Source organism: Stenella coeruleoalba (assembly GCF_951394435.1).
Source record: "Stenella coeruleoalba genome assembly, chromosome: 6".
Classification (NCBI taxonomy): Eukaryota; Metazoa; Chordata; class Mammalia; order Artiodactyla; family Delphinidae; genus Stenella; species Stenella coeruleoalba.
The window spans coordinates 58,812,781-58,833,772 of record NC_137151.1 but is presented as its reverse complement, the minus strand read 5'-3'; the positions used below and the strand labels follow the sequence as shown (position 1 = coordinate 58,833,772).

The following is a 20,992-nucleotide window of genomic DNA, read 5'->3' as shown; positions in this document are numbered from 1 at the left end:
TTCCTCTGTATCTGCTTACCATTTTAAATTAGTGATTTTCCATTTTCTTCTTGTTAAACAAAAAAATTGCTTATTAATACAAAAGCACACACAAAGTATAAAGCGATAAGAAATTTAAATATCTAAGTCAGAGCAAACAGGTGGCAATTCAACATCCAGAGTTGACAAATTGCTTGAAAGAAACTGCAACAGATTAAATTCCCCCTGATGAAGAGGGAATCTTCAAAGGTGAAGAGGGGCCAAGGTATAACAACTTTTCAAGTTTCCTCTCCTCACTAAGAATCATGAGAGACACTCCATCCAAGGGGAGGTGTCCAATTTGGTGCTTTTAAGGCAGGTCAAAACCCTCAAAATCTAGAGGATTGAAGGGAAAATGTGTCTCTATTTCTGGATAGGTATCATTTGAGGCAGGAACAGAGCTTTTTCGTTAACAGTGCTTTTGGTCATCTTTTTGGCAGAGAAGTTTGTCTCTGAGGCATCTATTAGTCTTTACTGACTTTTTTTGTAGCTCTGTTGACAGTTCCTAAAGACTTTCTGGTGGCTTTAGGTAAGGCTGTTGGAAAATCAAACATTTTGCAAACATGTGATGTTGAAACCCAAGATCTCCCATCTAAGACTTTGACTGAAGTCCTAGACCCCAGCTTCAGTCTCTCCTTAGAAGCCACACGGCTGCCTGGTTCTCCATTTTCCTTAATAGCAAAGATCAGAGTAGTCATTCTGGATTAAGCAAGACTCAGTCTCTTTTTCTGTTCTGACTGCTTTTCTTGATTTCCCACTCTGATTCCCTTTTCTTTATCTTTTGTAAATCTACTCTAGGTTTTAGTTTTCTGGTTGCCAGGAAGCTTACATAAAACGTCTTATGGAAAAAGTTCATTTTAATATGATAGCCACTTAACTTCAATCACATATGAAAACTCTACACTTCTACTCCCCGACTTTTATATTTTTTATATCACAAGCTATGTCTTTTTATATTATGTGTTTGTTAACAAATTATGGTAGCTACTCTGCTATAGATGCTTTCTATTGCATTTTCCATTTCATTCATTAGATTCTTCAGCTCCAGAATTTCTGTTTGGTTCTTTTTTATGATTTCTATCTCTGTTAAATTTCTCATTTTGTTCATGTATTGTTTTCCTGATTTTGTTAAATTGTCTTACTGTGTTTTCTTGTAGCTCATTGAGCTATTTTGAATTCTTTATCGAGTAAATTGCAAAATTCCATGTCTTTGAGTTTGGTAATTGGAGATTATTGTTTTATTTTGATGATGACAAATTTCCTTGATTCTTCATGTTTTTGGAGTTCTGCATTGATGATTTCACATTTGAAGCAGCAGAATCACCCACAAATCTTTACTAGTTCCCGTCAGGTTAGATACATTGATCCTTTGTCCTATTATATCTGGGGTTTCTCTGACCTTCTATGGATACACCAACTCCACACTTCTTGCCCCCCTTTGTGGCAGAATTCTTAAGCTTTTATGCCTTCTCTGGTTCTTACTACTCACCAGGCGAACTGCTGGAAACCTATCTCTTTTTTCCAAAAAGTAGTGCCACAGCTCAAGTTTGTGATTTCTTCCTTGCCCACAGACTTCGGTCTGATTTTCTGAGCACACTCCATTTGCCACACTTGGGAGCCCACACAAGGAGCCAGCAGAAGAGTGGGGTGAGGTGTGCATTTACTAATTGGGGCATTGAGGATGCCTGCAGTTCTGATGGGGGGGATTCTCTCAGGTGGGCTTCCTGTGGAGTCCTGAAAGCAGTCAGCAGGACTCTCTAATGCCCTTTGATATTCTTATCTGCCTCTCTCCTCATCTCCTCTCATCATCCAGTCATGGATGTCCTCGCTTCAGTATTGTGGGTATAGCTGGAGAGAAATGGGTTTCTCCAGTAGCTTCCCATACAGCTGGGGTAACCTGGCACTCGTTCACCACTCACCTTTTCTCCCCCAAGAGAGGTTGCCACCAGTTAGTTCAGCCCTGCGCTGTGTCACCTTGGGGGAGGGACAGAGCTGGGTGGTTCCTCTCACCCTCTCCAAAGCATCCAAATTTGGTTTTGTTTTTTGTTTTTGTTTTTGCTCTGATGGAGTGTTGGAATAGCCCCTTAGGAAGGCTAGACCTCTACGAAGTCTCTCTTATCTTGGATGGCTGCCCAAGTCAGCACTCTCCAGGTTTTCCTCAACTGCCGCCAAGGGGTGTTGGGGCAGGTTCACCAGCTCCTGCTGGTTCGCAGACTGCACAAAGGTCTGTCTTCCTTTTGCCAGACGCACAGTTGGGAGAGACTCCTTCCAGGTCCCTTGACATATGGTGCTTGATCCCACAACTCTATAGACATGCTTTTGTTCATAAATGGATGCTGGTTTTTGGTTGTTAAAAAGGGGACAGAAAGGAGGAACGTATTATGCCAAAATGATGCCGACATCAATTTGAGTTGGATCCTCTTTCTCTATCTCTAAAGTGCCTGTAAGCCAGAATTTCCCAATTACCCACCAATAAGTTTCCAAAGTTTATAAATTACTTATATACTTTGACCAAAAGGAGTAATATCTGTAATAATCCTCTCACCCATTTACATAATGACAAGCTTTTCCTGATCTGGATAGAAAATTTAAGATTAGCATTATCTAAGTAGGTTTAGTGCCAGCTGTGGGAGCCTGAGCAGGTAATTTAAGCTGCCTGGGCCTAAATTCCTTGTGAGAAAAAATTAGATTAAAAGTGCCTAATCACCACCATATCTTTCAGAAGTCTTTGTTTATAACTCTGTATTTGTCTTACAATGAGTTCTCAGTAATAATAGGATCCTGAAGTATACATCTTAAGATCATTATTATGGAGCTACTCAGGGCAGAAGTTACCTTTGTATGTATCAAGATTATGTCACTCAGCTTCTCCAGAACCAAAACTAACATGTTTTCCTCCAAAGCATCTGAAAGGGGAAGGCTCAGAGGTTGCACAAGTTCTTTCCGAGTAGGGTTGTTGTTCGTATATTTGCTTGATGTTTTAGGTAGGGGATGGCTTTATGGATTGTTAAGGCATTCAACTGATAAGTTCAATGTACTGTATTTTTCACAGTTCTGAGCTAACAAGCTCAAGGCTATTCTATGGGACTTCCCTGCTGACGCAGTGGTTAAGAATCTGCCTGCCAGTGCAGGGGACACGGATTGGATCCCTGATCCAGGAAGATCCCACATGCCGCGGAGCAACTAAACCCGTGCACCACAACTACTGAGCCTGTGCTCTAGAGCCCACGAGCCACAACTACTGAGCCCACATGCTGCAACTACTGAAGCTCGCAGGCCTAGAGCCCGTGCTCCACAACAAGAGAAGCCACCGCAATGAGAAGCCCACTCACCGCAACGAAGAGTAGCACCCGCTTACCACAACTAGAGAAAGCCTGCATGCTGCAACAAATACACAATGCAGCCAAAAATAAATAAGTAAATAAATTTATTTAAAAAAAAAAAAAAAGGTTGTTCTACGATGTCCACCATGGTTTCTTTTATGCAAATTGTTGCCTTTATTCTGATACCAATGTATCACAGGTGACATAACAGGCTCCATTTGGAACTGACGTTTGGTTTAGAGACTAAACAGATATGTGTTCTTGTGACACCAAGTCAAAAGCTTGAGAGCACCTCCATGCCCACTCCAGTTAAGCAGCAGCCTTCAGAACCAGGGATACAAAGGAGAGGAGGTAGGCAGCTAAGGAAACTGACACCTAGCTGGAGTGAATGGAAAAGGGAAGCATAAAACAGCAAATGTGAGTCAAGTCCAAAATAATGCCAAAGGTCAAAATCAGAGATTAATCTTCCCTTAGGTTTAAAAAGCAAACTAAGGGACGACAGTGGGAAATAAAGCTAAGGATGGGGACTGCAAGCCTAGAAATGAAGTTGAATATATTAGTTACATATTATGTTTACCTGTGTGTAATACAAACCAGTCACAGAGACTGAACTAAATAGGAGGATATATATTTTTTACAAAACAAGAAGTCCAGAAGCAGGAAGTCCAAAAGTAAGCATATCAGCAATAACACCTGCTCTTTATTCTTCTGCTTTGCCATCATTAGCAAATGGCTTTCCTCTCACAGGCACCTCAAATTTGAAAAAGGACTGAGCCATCTCCCAGTTTCCTGTCCATTTTTTAGGGAAGATACAGAGGAAAAAAGGATGGGTAGGAGGATAAAGAGGAAGAAGAAGAGGAGGAAAATGAGAATAAGTCTAAAAGGAGAACTGACAATCAGGAAGGGAATGCACAAATTATTATTTTTTTCTTTTTTGGCGGTACGCGGGCCTCTCACTGCTGTGGCCTCTCCCGTCGCGGAGCACAGGCTCCGGATGCGCAGGCTCAGTGGCCACGGCTCACGGGCCCAGCCGCTCTGCGCATGTGGGATCTTCCCAGAGACTGGGGCACGAACCCGCGTCCCCTGCATTGGCAGGCGGACTCTCAGCCACTGCGCCACCAGGGAAGCCCGGAATGCACAGATTTTGAAAAAGCAAAACATTCCCAGGAATCTCCAGAAGAATTTTGATTTTTTTTTTTTTTTTTGGCCAGAAATGTGTCGCATGACCTCATCCTGGCTACAAGGGAGGCTAGGGAATTTTGTCTTTCAGATGAATATGTTGCAGCCCATACAAAACGGGATTATATTAGTAAGGAAAGGTAAGAGAATGAATATATGTATGAAATTAGAATCAAGTGGTGCTTTGCCACAGTCGGGGTTGAGATGCCCAAGCCACATTTTACTGAGTGCCACCTTTGTAGTTTGAAGTTTCATTGGCCTAAGTCCAAGCAGGTTTGCCAAACCCTGGACTCCCTCTGAATTCAATGTGATAAAAGTAAAACATCCAACAAAGATTACTGTAGAACATTTAGATAAGACTCATACAAGCATTTTATATCTTTAATTATAGAACTAAGATTAAATAATGAGGATAAGACTATAAAGCAGTCATGTTGAATGAACCAGGCAGATATAAATATAAAAGAAAGCAGGGGTTGAACTATTGGCACCAAAAGTTAAAACTCCAGCAAAAAAATATTAAGGAAAAGAAGGACACTTTACAATGCTGAGTGTTCTGAATCTTAATGAAGATCTATAACAGCTGTTAACATTTATGCACCCAATAACACATCAACCACTTTCATAAAGCAGAAACTACATGAGATTCAAGAAGCAATAGTCAGAAATACACTGGTAAAAAGAAATCTAAACTCTCCTCTCTTAACTCAAGATAGAGTCAGGGAAGAAAAATATTAGGATACAGATACCTAAACAGCATAATCAATAAGGTAGATCTTATAGATCTAAACTGAACTATGAATTCTGATGAAAGAGGATACATGTTCTTCAAAATGGAATGGAAAAGTCACAAAAATTGACCACATTGTTGGCCACAAAGAAAACCTTAATTATACAAATAATTGTACAAATTTTGAAGACTGGAATCATTCAGACCATAGTGGAATCAAGTTAAAAATCAAAAACAAAAGATAGCTTAAAAATTCACAACTGCTTGAAACTAGGCAATCACTTCTAAATAACCCATCAGTCAAAGACATCATAAAGGAAATCAAAAAATACTTTTGAACTGTACTATAATGAAAATAAGATAAATACAATGAAAGATACAACTAAAGCTGTATTTAAGAATAAAACATAGCTTTAAATGTATTTGTTAGGAAAGAAGAAAGTTTGGAAATCAATAGCCTAAGCTTTTACCTCTAAAAGCTGGGGGGAAAAGGACAGCAAATTTCAGAAAGTAAAAGAAAGGAAATTTTAAAAAACTAGAAGAAAATAATGAAATAGTTAAAAATTGGTACTAAAAATTAACAAAGACAGAAGTTAGTGCTTTGGGTAGATTAATAAAATTAATAAATCCCTAGCAAGACTAGGCAAGGACAAAAAGAGGAAAAATGACCAATACCTATAATAAAAGGGGACATCTCTAAAGATCTTACAGACAATATCATGATAATAAGTATATAGTACATAAAATTCTATGCCTGGTAAATTTGACAATTAGTTAAAGTGGACAAATTCTTTTTTAAAATGTTACTTAAATAGACACAAATAATAGGAAAATCTTAATAGTCCTCTGTCTATTATGGAAATTGGATTTGTTATTTTAAAAACTTTTCCAGAAAAGAGCTCCAGGCCCAGATGGCTTAACAGGTGAATTCTTCTAAACATCTAAGGAAAAAAAACCACCAATATTACATAAATTCTTCAAAATAAGGAGCAAATATAAAACATTTCCCACCTCATTTTATGAGACCAGGATAACCTTGATACAAAAATCTGACAAAGATTTTACAGAAAAGGAACACAATCTGACTGAACATAGGTAAAAAAATCCTATATAAGACATTGATGAATCAAATCTAGCAATATATAAAAGAAATATTACAGAACAAACAAAGAATAAGAAGAAACAACAATATATAAAATAAAATGAATTTGAAAACAACCACTGAAGCGAATGAAATTAAAACAAATATGAGACTATTGAAAATGTCTATGATTTATTAGAATAAAATGTATTTGAAAACCTAGAAGAGAGAGATGAATTTGAAAGAAAATGTAGTTATAAAAGTTGACATTAGTAGAGATTAAAAAAGCTTAAATAAACCAATTTCCATAGAAGAAATGGACAAAAATATCAAAGAATCATCTCATAAAAAGTCACCAGGTCTAGGGGCTTCCCTGGTGGTGCAATGGTTAAGAACCCACCTGCCAGTTCAGGGGACACGGGTTCAATCCCTGGTCTGGGAAGATCCCACGTGACACGGAGCAACTAAGCTCACACACCACAACTACTGAGCCTGCACTCTAGAGCCCATGAGCTACAACTACTGAAGCCACGTGCTGCAACTACTGAAGCTGCAACTACTAGAGCCCATGCTTCTCAACAAGAGAAGCCACCGCAGTGAGAAGCCTGCACGCTGCAATGAAAAGTAGCCCCCAATTGCTGCAACTAGAGAAGGCCCACACGCAGCAACAGACCCAACACAGCCAAAAATAATAAATAAATAAAATAAATAAATTTATTTTTTTAAAAAGTCACCGGGTCCAGATGGTTTTGCATGGATCTTCTATCAAACTTTCAAAGAAGTTGGTAATTACGATACTTCCTAACTTATTTCAGAGGCTAAGGGGAGAAAAGGAGAAGACCAATGTTCTAATTCTTTTTATAAAGTGAGTGTAACATTGATACTTAAGTTTGATAAAGATAGAAGAAAAAAACCCAGAAAATTGTGAGCTAATTTCATTTATGAAGTTGATTTTAAAATCCTAAAAATCGGGCTTCCCTGGTGATTGAGAGTCCGCCTGCCGATGCAGGGGACACGGGTTCGTGTCCTGGTCTGGGAAGATCCCACATGTCACGGAGCGGCTGGGCCCGTGAGCCAGGGCCGCCGATCCTGCGCGTCCGGAGTCTGTGCTCTGCAACGGGGAGAGGCCACGGCAGTGAGAGGCCTGCATACCACACACACACACACACACACAAATCCTAAAAATCCCAGCAAATAGAATTCAATAGCATATTAAAAATATTAATACACTATGATTAAATGTAATTTATTCCAAAATTATCAAGGGGGTTCCATATTAGAAAATCTGTCAATATAATGTACCATATTAAGAGATCTAAAAAGAAAAAAATTATCATTATCTCCACACATGCTGCATATAAAATGGAATTAATGCATTACACATTTATATCAAATTTGTAAAAGGCAACAGCCAAAATGGTGGCAAAGATATGGCACTGGAAGTCTCATATATTCTGGATGATAGTATAAAATGAGATGAGTACACAGGAAAGCTGTTTGGCAATTTGTTATAAAGTTAAACACATATGTACCCTATATATATTACCAAAAGAAACATTATTATAAACAACTTAAATACCCATACATCTACCCATAGGATACTGGTTGAAGGAATCAAGTTACTTCGACAAAATGGACAAACTGCATAGCCATTAAAAAAATGTGTATTTGTATGTATATGATTTGAACAAAGATGTTCTAGTAACTTTCCTAATAGCCGAAATATTGGAAACCCAAATGTCCATCAACAGAAGAATGGACAGAAAAACTGGTATATTCATACAATGAAATATTACACAGCAATAAAAAGGACAAATTATTATGATGATACACGCAACAAGACAATCTCACAAATAATATGTTACACAAAAGTAACCAAAGACAAAATAGAACATACTACTTGATTCTATTATAAGAAGCTTAAGAGCAGCACAGACTAAGCAATGGTGGTAGAATAGCTTAATGGCTGCCTCTGGGGAGGGAGGTGTGGAGTTCTGAGTAGAATGGACACCAGAGAGCTTCCTAGAAAATGAAAATGACGGAAATGTTCTATTTCTTGATTAAGATGTGGGTTACATGGAAATGCATATTTATCAGACCTTGGCAAAATGTGCGCTTGAGATCTATGCAGTTCACTGTGTATAAATTGTGCCTTAATAAATAAACTTAAATATGCAAAATCTATATGAATAAAACTATATTAAGATATTAGTTCTAACTCAAAAGCTTGGCAATACACTCTGTTGACAAGGATGTGGGTACACAGAACCTTTCAAACGCTGCAGATGAGCATACAAAATGTCATTACCCCTTCTGGAGGAGTATTTGACAATATACCAGAACTACTTAGACGTTTGCCCTTTTCCTCAACAGCCCCAGTTCTAGAAATTTACCCTAAAGTTACACACTAAAAAATAAAAATCTAGGGCTTCCCTGGTGGCACAGTGGTTAAGAATCTGCCTGCCAATGCAAGGGACATAGGTTCATGCCCTGGCTGGGGAAGATCCCACATGCCATGGAGCAACTAAGCCCATGTACCACAACTACTGAGCCTGCACTCTAGAGCCCACAAGCCACAACTACCTAGCCCACTTGCCACAACTACTGAAACCTGTGTGGCTAGAGCTCGTGCTCCGCAATAAGAGAATCCACAACAATGAGAAGCCCGCGCATCGCAACGAAGAGTAGCCCCCGCTCATGGCAGCTAGAGAAAGCCCATGCACAGCAACAAAGACCCAACACAGCCAAAAATAAATAAATAAATAAATAAAATTTAAAAAAATAAAAATCTACTTACGTACAAAGTTATTGTTTGTGGATATTGATTATTCATTGTAAAAAATTAGAAATAACCTGAATACCCATATGATACTAGTTGAATGAATCAAGATACATCCATGAAATAGGGAACTGTATACCCATTAAAAAAGAAGAAGAATGAGTTTCAGTTCATAAAGATAGGTTTGTTTCCAGTAGTATTAGCGTAATTGTTGGGGAAGAAAAAAATTTTCCTTTGCTCTTCTAGTTTCTTCTGGCTGGTCTAAAATTAAGTTAACATTAGATTAACAGGAGAAAATCAAATTTCATTTCATACATGCAGGAACCCCACATACATGAGAGATTCTTGGTAATAACTGTTTTACTGGGGAAAATCTCCAATCTAAATTCTTCTAGGTAGTTAAGGGAGGGACAGTAGTTTTTCTTGAGCCTATAGGGTCTCCACTGCCTTTAGCTCAAAATAATCCACATGCCAAAGTAGCACATCTTGGGGAGGCCTGTCACAGCCTGGCCTGGACACTGGCAAAAGGGTAATTTTATGATTCAAGGAAAGCCTCTCGGGGATGCCTCCATCTGGAGATAGGCAGCTCACACATGTCGATTGTGGTCACTTATGTATCTCTGCACACGCACGCACGCACACACACACACACACACACATAAACAAACACCAAAAGCACATTATAATAGCATTGCAGACTCTTTATCCAAGTTACACACCTGTTCCAAGGCCCCACATGAGCCGCACCCCAGAGTACCAGACATAGCCCCGGAAACAACTATTCCTCCAGAGATGCCATACCCACTAGCAGAATGGGACCACATCACATCAAGACATCAGGTAGTGACTGACTGGGAAAAGAGGCACAGCATCTTCTTCACCCAGGCTCTAGACAAAATGGTGGCAGATAATTGCCCCCTTTGCTCCCAAACAAAACTCTGGGAGGCTCCCAGGTGGGGGTGTGTTCCCTGGGGCAATAGACCCTACTGCTATGGCAAATGATTTTTTTTTTTTTTTTTTTTGCGGTACGCGGGCCTCTCACTGTTGTGGCCTCTCCCGTTACCGAGCACAGGCTCCGGACGCACAGGCTCAGCGGCCATGGCTCACGGGCCCAGCCACTCCGTGGTATGTGGGATCTTCCCGGACCGGGGCACGAACCCGTGTCCCCTGCATCGGCAGGCGGACTCTCAACCACTGCGCCACCAGGGAAGCCCGGCAAATGATTTTTATTTGACGGCCACCGCCCTCTCCTGGAGCTAGTAGGTATGAAACCACCATTGTGGATACAGTAAGTCCCCTACATACGAACGAGTTCTGTTCCGAGAGTGTGTTCGTAACTCCAATTTGTTCGTAGTCTAACAAAACTAGCCTAGGTACCCAACTAACACAATCGGCTATATAGTACTGTTCTGTAATAGGTTTATAATGCTTTTCACCCAAATAATACATAAAAAATAAACAAACAAAAAATAAAGAAAACATATTAAATCTTACAGTACAGTACAGCAGCTGGCATAGAGGGGCTGGCATCGAGTGAACAGGCAAGAAGAGTTACTGACTGGAGGAGGGAGAGGAGGTGGGAGATGGTAGAGCTGAAGGATCGTCAGCAATAGGAGACGGAGGGCAAGCTGCAGTTTCACTCAGGCCTGAACGTTGATGGCACAGGTTCTGGTTCCTTGCTGGATTCAATCCTATCTGCCTTCCTGAAAATATGATCCAGTGATGTCTGGGTTGTAGCTCTTTTTTTCTCATCATAGATGACACGGTAGCACTGGATTGCATTCTGAACGACTACTGCAACCTTCATGTACTGTTCTACATTTGGGTCCTGTGCCTCAAGAACTAACAGTGCCTCATCAAATAAACAAAATCCCTTCGCCATTTCCTGCATCATGAATCTCTTCAGTTCTTCAATTACTTCTTCTTCCTCTTTTCTCTCTTCGTCCTTTCTCTGGGCCTCCAATTCCATCAGGTCTTCATTAGTAAGCTCCTCGTCTTGCACAGTAAGGATTTCAGTGAAGTCGTCCTCTTGCAGATCTAGCTCCAGCTTCTTGCTGAGGGTCACTAAGTTGCTGAAGACCTCTTTGGACTCGTCATCCACCTTCCTATATCCAAGAAAATCATGAACAAGCTGCGGGCAAAGGTTCTTCCAAACCCCATTCACCCCATGGTGACTGCCATAACCTCACTCCAAGCAAAGTCAAGGTTTTTTATGGCCTTGTAGATGTTATAGTCCTTCCAAAATTGTCACAAGGTTGTTCTTGATTCATCACTCACCTTTACTGCCTGAGGAAAGTGTGACATAAATAATATTTCTCGAAAGTCGCTGTAACTCCCTGGTCCATATGTTGGACAAGCAACATAGTATTAGGGGACATATTAGGGGACAGACTCCTAATGGCTGTTTCCTCCTGAAATGCTGCTTCACATTGTGTAATCTCCTTCTTAAGCAGGTACTCATTCACTTTGGCCCACCAGACATTGTAGAGTCAGATCAAGGTACCATTTCACTTTCCCAAGCTGTTCAATCATGCCCTACATCTAGCTAAGATCCATCCAGAACATGGAATCTTATGGAATTTCCACCTAGCTTACTGACCCCAAGTGACCAGACTTATAGAGAAGGACAATGGCCTACTCAAAGACATGTTCCTCAAGCTTTTAAACAATAAATGACCACCCAAATAGACAAAATTTTTACCCCAAGCTCTCATACTCCTTAACTCCTGGACTCCAAGTCTCCAAACCCCTCACATCACCGACAGTCTTCTCCAAAGACTTCCCTGCTGGTACTTACAGGGAACTCTCACTCCCTCCATAGCAGAGAGGAGGTCATTCAAGACTGCTTACAGATAAATGCTTCCCTTGCCATTTTGACTTTTCAATAATCTCGCCATCTTCCACATACTGGCAACCCAACTGAGGGTGGATTGTGCAATATGACCCTCTTATAACAGAGAAACCAAGGGAACAAAATTGTTTAGAAATCATGATTATACAGATATCATTGGCCCAGATGATGGCCCAGTACCAGACATGAAGTTCAGGCCACTGGTTCTGCCTCACTATTCAGGTAATAAAAGTTGGTTAATTAAACCAAATTCATCAAAAAGTTTACAAGAGATGGAAATTATAGCTCCAGAAGCCACTAGTGAATAACTGTGTGGGTCTCAGAGAGAAGAACACAGGCCCTCTGCCTAATGGATGCCAGTCACATTAGGAAGTGAAATCCATAAAGGAACCCTGGAATCCAGGTCACCACAGCACCTTGGGGGAGGAGGAAACAACCTACTGATCCAAAGCAACTCTACCTTTGATCAGTATCCAGATTACTTGCTCTGAAGGAGGCCCCAGCAAGCTAGTCCAATGCAAATACTCTCCTTTATTATGGTTATTGCTCTTAATTGTGTACAGCCTGGATGATAGAATTGCTAGTGGACCCCGCAGGCCTAATCCTGTCCCAGGAGATGTGTGGGAATACCAGCCAGGTGAACAACTGCACAGGAGGATGACTGAGTGACAGGCCCTGTTGGAAGGGCTTCGGCCAGCGTGCCACCAGGAGTGGATTCTGACTCAGAGCTCACTTCCTTCTATATTAAATGTCTCCAATGGAAGCCATACTTAAATGAGCTGCTCCCACCTTATACCATGCTTCAAATTATATCCCAGGCAGAATAGCCTCCCAGTGTAATCAAATCAGACCCATCTGGCTGGCAGGTTTGTGCCCTAATGGTTCCACTATATAGTCTTAACAGGGCGATCTCTGGATTTTAAAGCTGCCATCCACAAAACGTTCCTACAATTAGCCCATCAATATGCCCAGAAGCTACGTGCGTCATAGCTGGAGTCCGCACAAACCTCCATCATAGACATCACACACTCCTTTGCAAGGAGCCCCTGAGGATCCTACAGAGCTCACTGAGATCTGCTCAACTAGCAGTCGATCCTGTACTTGTAATTTCATCCTGAGATAGGCCTCTAGCATTTATACTTAGAACTTGACAGCAGTCAGCCACTCCTTCATGTGTCCCACCCAGAAAAGTCACCTTCCCCCAAGTTGGCCTTCACCACCCCCAAGACACCAGCGCTTCAGAGGATGTCACCCCAGCCCACGAGGTCACCATTGGAGATGAGAGCACCTCAGTCAACACACCTCAACCTCACTAGACATTAGGATTCCAGTTGGTCAGCTTAGAGGACCCTGTAGAATACTATTTTTCTGAAATAACTAACTGTTTACCCTGAGAACCATGTGTCTGTCAAAACACTTGCAAAACCGTAAGTCTCCTGCCAACTGCCTGGCAGCACTAAACATCATTCACCTCAATGTCAAGCCAAACAATGTATTCGAAACCGTACTAGCCATAATAAGGTGCTTCCTCAAAACACCCCTAGCTTGGCCTGCTTAGATCCCAAGGTCAGGGACTTCTGGCTGCTGTGTTCCCTGCTCAGTGTCCTAGATTACAGCCTTTCTTCCCTCCTGATGCATCCATGAGAGACCCTGTTCCCCTGTTATTCCTTCCACCCTCACTGGCATCTCCTTCACACCCAAAATTGCCACCTCTGAGATGAACAGTAACATGTTGGTAAATGTTTAATGGCCCATTCTTAGGGGGTGGGAGGAGAATGAGGAGGAAACACTTGATTTGTAGTTATTGCCAGTGTTCATGGTGTGAGTACCCCCACTATGGCCAATCTCACACTGAACATGGATTTGGGAAGAAATGTGCACTATTGTTACTCCCCAGTGTACGAGCCCAGAGCATCATTCCACAAGATGAGAAAAAGTGATGAATGAAGGATTACTCTTCAATTTTTATCTTCAGCGATTGGGTGGTGTGGCCGAGATGCTACATCAGGTGAGTGAGAGCCATTGTAATTTGGGCATTAAAAGTGAATACATGTGGGAATGAAAGAATACTAATTTTAGAAGAGTGGGTTACCTCTGGTTAAGAGTCAAGGGAAAGAAGCAGAGATTGAGCATAGTACTTCAATTTTTGTGGAATTTGGAAGTTTATATTTTAGGGTTGGTGGTGAGTATATTGGTGTTCATTAGCCTTCATATTTTCTTAAATGTCTTAAAAGTGTCACAATAAATTATAGAGGAAATGATGATAAGGAAAGAGAATGAGAAGGAAAGGCTATTGTGTTCTAACTTCTCAATAAAATACCCATAAAGACAAAATAATGATAAAAATAAATAACAATAATTTTGTAGCCATGGCTGGTGATTCTGATTACACTTCTATAAACTGAGCTCCTCTCATCACCTTAACAACTCTCACTGCATAATATATGCATACATAGACTATATTTCATCTACTCATGCCCAATTAGACATAATATTCCGGGACACAGGCGTGTTTAAGAGCACACTAGCTCACATGTATTTTAGAGCAGTCACTGTGACCCTCACATTTTAGCCCACATCTTCTGTCTAATTTCAGTTTCTTTCCTTATTTTCTTCCTTTGGCCATCTTATTGCTCTGGATGTCTTTGGCTTTTGACACAGATATCTATGTTTCCTACACATTAGCAATGCCCTCTGTTTTCTTCTTTTATCAGGAATGAACTGGAATCTCATAAAACAACTTTAAAGATTAGAGGGAAGCAGCAGGTTGAAGAGAATTTCAGTAATTCAGTTGAAAAATGCTGAAGACTTGAATTGAAGAACTGATAGTGAATAGAAAGGAAGATGTAGGCAAAATCTTAAGGAGGTGGCATGAATATAAGAAGACAGAATAGAGTCGCATTCTAGATTTCTGGTTTGGCATCTAGGTAGTGTCCTTCACTAAAGAGTACATACTGGCTGAGGGGCAGGTTTTAGAAACTGGAGAGAAAACAGTGGGTTTAGTTGGAACATATAAAAGATATCCAGCTGAATTCTACACCCACTCCTACCCCGTGAGAACCCACTGAAACTTGTCCCACCAAAGAGTAATGGAGCAACAGAATTATAGTGGATTAAGAAGAGACAAGAAAACGAGGGCTGCAGCCAAGTATAAACCACTGTGGTCTTTCGAGTTTTGTCCAAAAGGAAAAGGATAGGAACAGCTGTAATGTTTATACATAAGAAGGACATAGGAACAGTATGGTTGGAAGACGGGTGGGATTTGATGCTATCTTTGCATAATGTTTTATATAGAATGGAGAAAACTTACCAGTTGTTCAGATGGAAAAAGGAGGAGAGAGAGGGATGGTTAGTAGAACTAAGGAGTGGTTGTTTGTTGATTGAATATTTGTTGGTTGGTTTGTTAAGATGAGATGACTTGAGAAGAAATTTGTATCTCCTCCCTCCCAGCCTGGGCAGACCACATGGAAAGCAGAATTGGGGAAGGTTGCTATTCAAATGAAATTGCACTCTCTTCTCTTTCAAACAGAGAGAAGTAAGAGAAGGAACAGTGCACAGAGATAAAATACCACCCTTCATAGCCTAACATGTCAAATTATGTAGGTAACCAAAAACAACGACTGAAGGACAACACGAGTTCAGAGACTTTCATAGGGCAGAATATGAGTTTAAACAATAACTTTGCTTGAAACTAGTTCTGAAGTTTTTCTCTTTACAAATGCTATTTCCCCAGGGAAATCACATGTCCCTGCCAAGACAGAGAGAGTTCTTGCCTTCCCCCCTAATGTTTTTGAGGGATCCCTCCCACTTTTCCAATAATTATCATTTCATTTGATGTTTGAAATCGTTTCTATCTGACGTCTGGAACAAACGCATGGCATTTCTAGGGAACTAGCTTTCTCTCTTTTTTTTTTTCAAGAAAGTTACATTTAGAGTAACACATCTTCCTTGAAACTTCATGGTGCTTCACATTCTTAACAATTTTATACCCCAGCTAGAGAAATGGAGCAGAAGGCAGTGGCAGGTCAACGTGGTGGAGTTGAGAGAAGATGGGCTTTAAAATGAGGCATACTGAGGCTTGAATGTCAGTTCTATCGGTGAATGAAATGAGGATAATAATCCCTACCTCATTAAGTGAGACAGCACGTTCCAAGCTCACGCTGTAGTCCCTGGCAAATAGAACCCTTTCAATAAATGGAATCTTCTATTACATAAATTATTTTAAAACAGTTGATAAGAAGTTAAGGTTATCAATAGTCTAGTAAATACCCACTAGTTTTGTTGTGGCTTTGGGTGATGGGAACATAATACTAAATAACCATTTTGAATCCAAAAGTGGTCTGTTAAGTAAAACCATGAAGTTCAAGACAAGCACAGATATTTTCATGAATAAAGCTGTATTAGTTTCTTATTGCTGCTGTAACAAACTACCTCAAGCTTAGTTGCTCATTGCAACATGAATTTATTATCTTACCCTTCTGCAGTTCAGAAGCCCAAAATGGGTTTCAATAGGCTGAAATCAAGGTATTGGCAAGGCCACACTCCTTCCAGGGGCTCTAGGGAAAACTCTGTTCCCTCGCTTCTTCCAACTTCTTAAAGGCTGCCTGCATTCCTCTGCATTCCTGACTCTTCCTCTGTCTTCAAAGTGTCTCTCTCCAATCTGTGCTCCCGTCATATCTTTTTAGTCGCCTTATCCTCCTATCTCCCTTTTATAAGCACGCTTGTGATTATATTGGGTCCATCTGGATAATCCAGGATAACTTCTGCCTTTCAAGATCTTTAATGTAATAGCATCTGCAAAGTCCCCTTTTCCATGTAAGGTAGCATAATCACAGGTTCTGGGGATCAGTATTCGGACATCTTCGCGGGGACATTCGTTAGCCTACCACAAAACCCAAGACAAATTATACAGATATGACATATAAAAAACAGCAGTTTGACAGTAAAAGGCTTGAGATTTATCTATGCCAGAAACAAAAAGGAAATGCTGTAATTTAAACAGCAAATACGATGCTGGGGTAAGATAAGAAGAAAACTTTGCTGTTTATCTACAGCTGACTTGGATTTGAGAAGAAATGCCATTACCAGTTTTATATAGTGAGGTATAGACTAGGCTCTAAGGAGAAAAATCTTAATCACAAAAATCATTGTAGAGGGAAAAAAGTAAGTCTTCTGAAAACTAAACGAATTGCAACTGTGTGGCTTGGGGGGGTAGCATAAATCTTAATAATTAATTGTGGGTGTATGGAGTGTGAGCCCGAGATACTTAGCAGGAAAGGTTGATCTTGTACTCTCCATATTCACAGAGAGCTGAGAAAAAGAGGAAATGGGCCAAACCGCAGTGAGAAGCTGGGCTTTTAAAAAAGGAAGTTCTTGACCATGAAGATCAGACTACCAAGGGAAGCTGTGTAATCTCCATCCTTAAAGAGCTTTAAAAATAGTATAAACAGCCATCTGCACAAGATGATTTATGCATTGACCTTCAGGAGGCGGGCCCAGATCATCTCATGAAGTCCCTTCCAAGTGTGGGATTCTATGATTTAATCAGTATGTGATTTTTCTCAGCTCCACATTTTGTGAGATAACCAGCAGATGGAAGCCACAAATTCCCCAACATCATACCAAAATCATGGTTCCTCATACTGGTAGGGCCCGGTCAAGCTTGCCAAATTGGCATTGTGTGTAAAAATCATTGAAGGACCCACCTCAAACATTTATTTATCTCCTCGTGGGTGTCTGGACCACCCATGTCCACAAAATTACAGATAATCCTTACATTGATTCACGTGCATTCAGCTTTCATTTAACATAAGAAGAAGTTGCATATGTTAGAAGTATTTGTCTGGTTTTGAAATCTGAAGTGGTAGCTCTTTAAAATGTTATGAAAAATGTACAGAACCTCATCAGAGCAGAAATTAGACCAATTGGACACTGTGCTCTGAAAAGATTCATGGCTCACTTGGGCCTCAGTGTTTCGCACTTAAGTAACAGATACAGTTCTCTATGTATGTTCATTTGTTCATCGAACAAATATTTGAGTGCTGACTGTATTCCAGGTTATGTCCAAGGCATTAGGATGCAACGGTGAGGCCGACTCTGTCCTTCCCTCATGGAACTTAGAGTCACCTGGGGGAGACAAATAAATAGGACATTTTGCTGTAAAGGGATAAAAGCTATAATGGGGTTAGGGACATGATGCAAACTTAAGAGGAGTAACCAACCCAGTTTGAAGGGACCTACGAGGGTTTCAGGAGGGAATCCCAGCCTAAGCTGGGATCTGAAGGATAAATGGGAGCTGCTGGGGGAGAGGGTGGTGGAGAGTATTTCATGGAGAGGGAAGAGCCTGGCCAAGAGGCGGATAGAATGCCGTGGTATGGGAGACGAGAGTCTTAGCGTATGGCTGGAGCTTGGAGGGCAGCAGAGGAGGGTGAACGGTGGATGGGAAGAAGGAGAGAACAAGAGAAAGTCAGTGATGAGGCTTGAGGGATCATGAGAGGCCTCATAACCATGCTAAAGGATTTGGACTTTTATGCAATGGTAATGAGCCACCCTTGAAAGATATAGATCAGGTGTGTCCTTTCGAAAGCATTATTATGGTACAGTTTTTGTTCTTGCTGTGTTTTTTTTTTTTTTTTTGGTTGTGCTGGGTCTTAGTTGCGGCACACCTGTGGCATCTAGTTCCCCGAGCAGGGAGCGAACCCGGGCCCCCTGCATTGGGAGCACGGGGTCTTACCCACAGGAACCACCAGGGATGTCCCATATGGTACAGTTTTAAATCCAAGGGACAGAAAAACATACTGACATTTGTTTTAGCAAAAGGAAGTGTTTCTCTGAAGGATATTAGGAATATAAGGAATCCAAGTAGGAACTGAACGTCCAAGCTGAGCGAAGGGCAGAGATGTTTGTTGGGAGCTACGGAGCCAGGAGTGGGAGCAAAGTGGCGCTTCATTTATCTCCTGTTGTTGCTTCTTTGAGCTTCATCCCTTCCACTTGCTTTTTCTGTTCCTCCAGTTTCATTAATGGTCTCCAAAAGCTCCTGAATTTTAAGCTTTCAGACTGGTCCAGTGCTTCCATGTCTAAATCCTAAATGCCAATGGAGGGGACTTCCAGGCTCATCTTTAATCTAGGAGCTCATCTCTTGACCAAAGAGCCGTGCCAGGGAGCAGAGGTACATCACAACAGGGCAGCTGTGCTGCAGCCGCTTGGATGGGGAAGGAGGGCTTGTTCCCAGAACCGCAGGGGCTGCTTTGCAGATTTTCCCTGAGTTTCCTTACTACAACTTAGATGTACTGATTGCAAACCTGGAGGCAGAGCCAGTATGGACATTGTGACATATGTGGAGCTTGTATCTGGGGTCAATGAGAGGAAATGAAGCCTCCGTTAATTCCAGGAACTATGCAGCCACATGAGGCACAAGCTCAGAGCAAGCTCTGGACCTCCATCAAGCACCACAATCCGGAGAACAGGTTCTGGGAATGTGTTCTTATTCAAAACTATAATTACTGGCAGGTTCAACTCTCATATGTGAATTTCCGAACAGCACACTTTTACTCAAATTGTTCTTTTGTTTCATCGTGTTACTAAAAAAAAGTATGACAGGTTGGCATGCTTGTTTATGTGAATGTCTGCCACTGTAATTTCTTACATGTTAACTTAGGATCACTATATAGGTTATCATTTATAATATTCTCCCAAACAGTAAAATCATCTTATCAGTTTTGGGAAAACTTTCTTTAAATTTGTGAAGTATAAGGTATAAGCCTTTTTATTAATGAATAATTTACCTCCCTCAAGTCTGCATTTGTTTTAAATTTCTGCCAATAGATGCTATGTTAAGCAATATGTATGCAGTTACCTATTTCACCACTAGATGGCATTCTACATCTTTCCTTCTAATTTGATCTCAAAGTAGCTTTTTAGAAATGGGATTTCCTTTTTGTTTTTGTCTATTGTTTTTCAAAGAGTTAATAGTTTTTTGGTACCATTTATTGAATGTTCATTGTGTCATTACTTATTTGTAATACTATTTTTAATCATATACTAAATTTCTATATGTGCTACACGTTTCCAGGCAATTTTATTATTTTACCTGTCAATTCTTATTACAACACCATGCTGTTTTAACTACTTTAGTTTTACAATACATTTTAATATCTTTTATCACCATCATTACTCCTCAACTGTGTCTTCAATTTCAAAATCTTTTTTTTTTTTTTTTTTTTTTTTTTTTTGCGGTACGCAGGCCTCTCACTGTTGTGGCTTCTCCCGTTGCGGAACACAGGCTCCGGATGCACAGGCTCAGCAGCCATGGCTCACGGGCCCAGCTGCTCCGCGGCATGTGGGAGCCTCCCAGACCAGGGCACAAACCCATGTCTCCTGCATCGGCAGGTGGACTCTCAAGCACTGCGCCACCAGGGAAGCCCTCCAAATCTTTTTAATCCATTAATTTATCCACATGAAATTTGGAATCATTTCATTGTCTTTAAAAAATTACTGGCACTTTTATTGGAGTTAACAATAATTTTGACAGTAAATTTAGAAGTTAATTTTGGAGGAGATTACATCTTTGCAATATTTATTCCATTAAGTATAACGAATGCTTTTGAACCAGTGATGTAGATAAGAACATATGCAGAGTTCTTGGCCTATGCAAGTGTGTGTGTGTGTGTGTGTGTGTGTACAGAATAAATGATTACATAGAGAGGGACACATTCAAATATAATTTATAAAAGGAGAAAAATAACTCCTCATGTACAACTGTAGCAGATGGGCTAAATAAATTATTGTATTATCTCAATGGAATATTTTGCTCCACTACATATAGTGATTTCAAATGATTGTCAAATGAGAAAATGCTCATAATAGAAGGTTAAGTAAATATAGTAGATATGAAATTATACATATAACAATTTAAAAATAGAGACAGAAGTAAATAGAATATATGCTAACTCATTCTAAGAGGTAGAATTGCAACTAATTCCTATTTTATTAACACTTTTCAGAATTTTCTGTATTTTCTACAGTGAATGTG

General features: G+C 40.4%; 1 pseudogene across 1 annotated transcript; it reads right to left on the bottom strand.

The window, feature by feature from the left end:
* LOC307187889 (securin-like) lies at positions 1-716 on the bottom strand (annotated as a pseudogene). The gene has a single exon. The product of its transcript is annotated as a securin-like (transcript).
* Between the last annotated feature and the right edge of the window lie 20,276 nt (positions 717-20,992).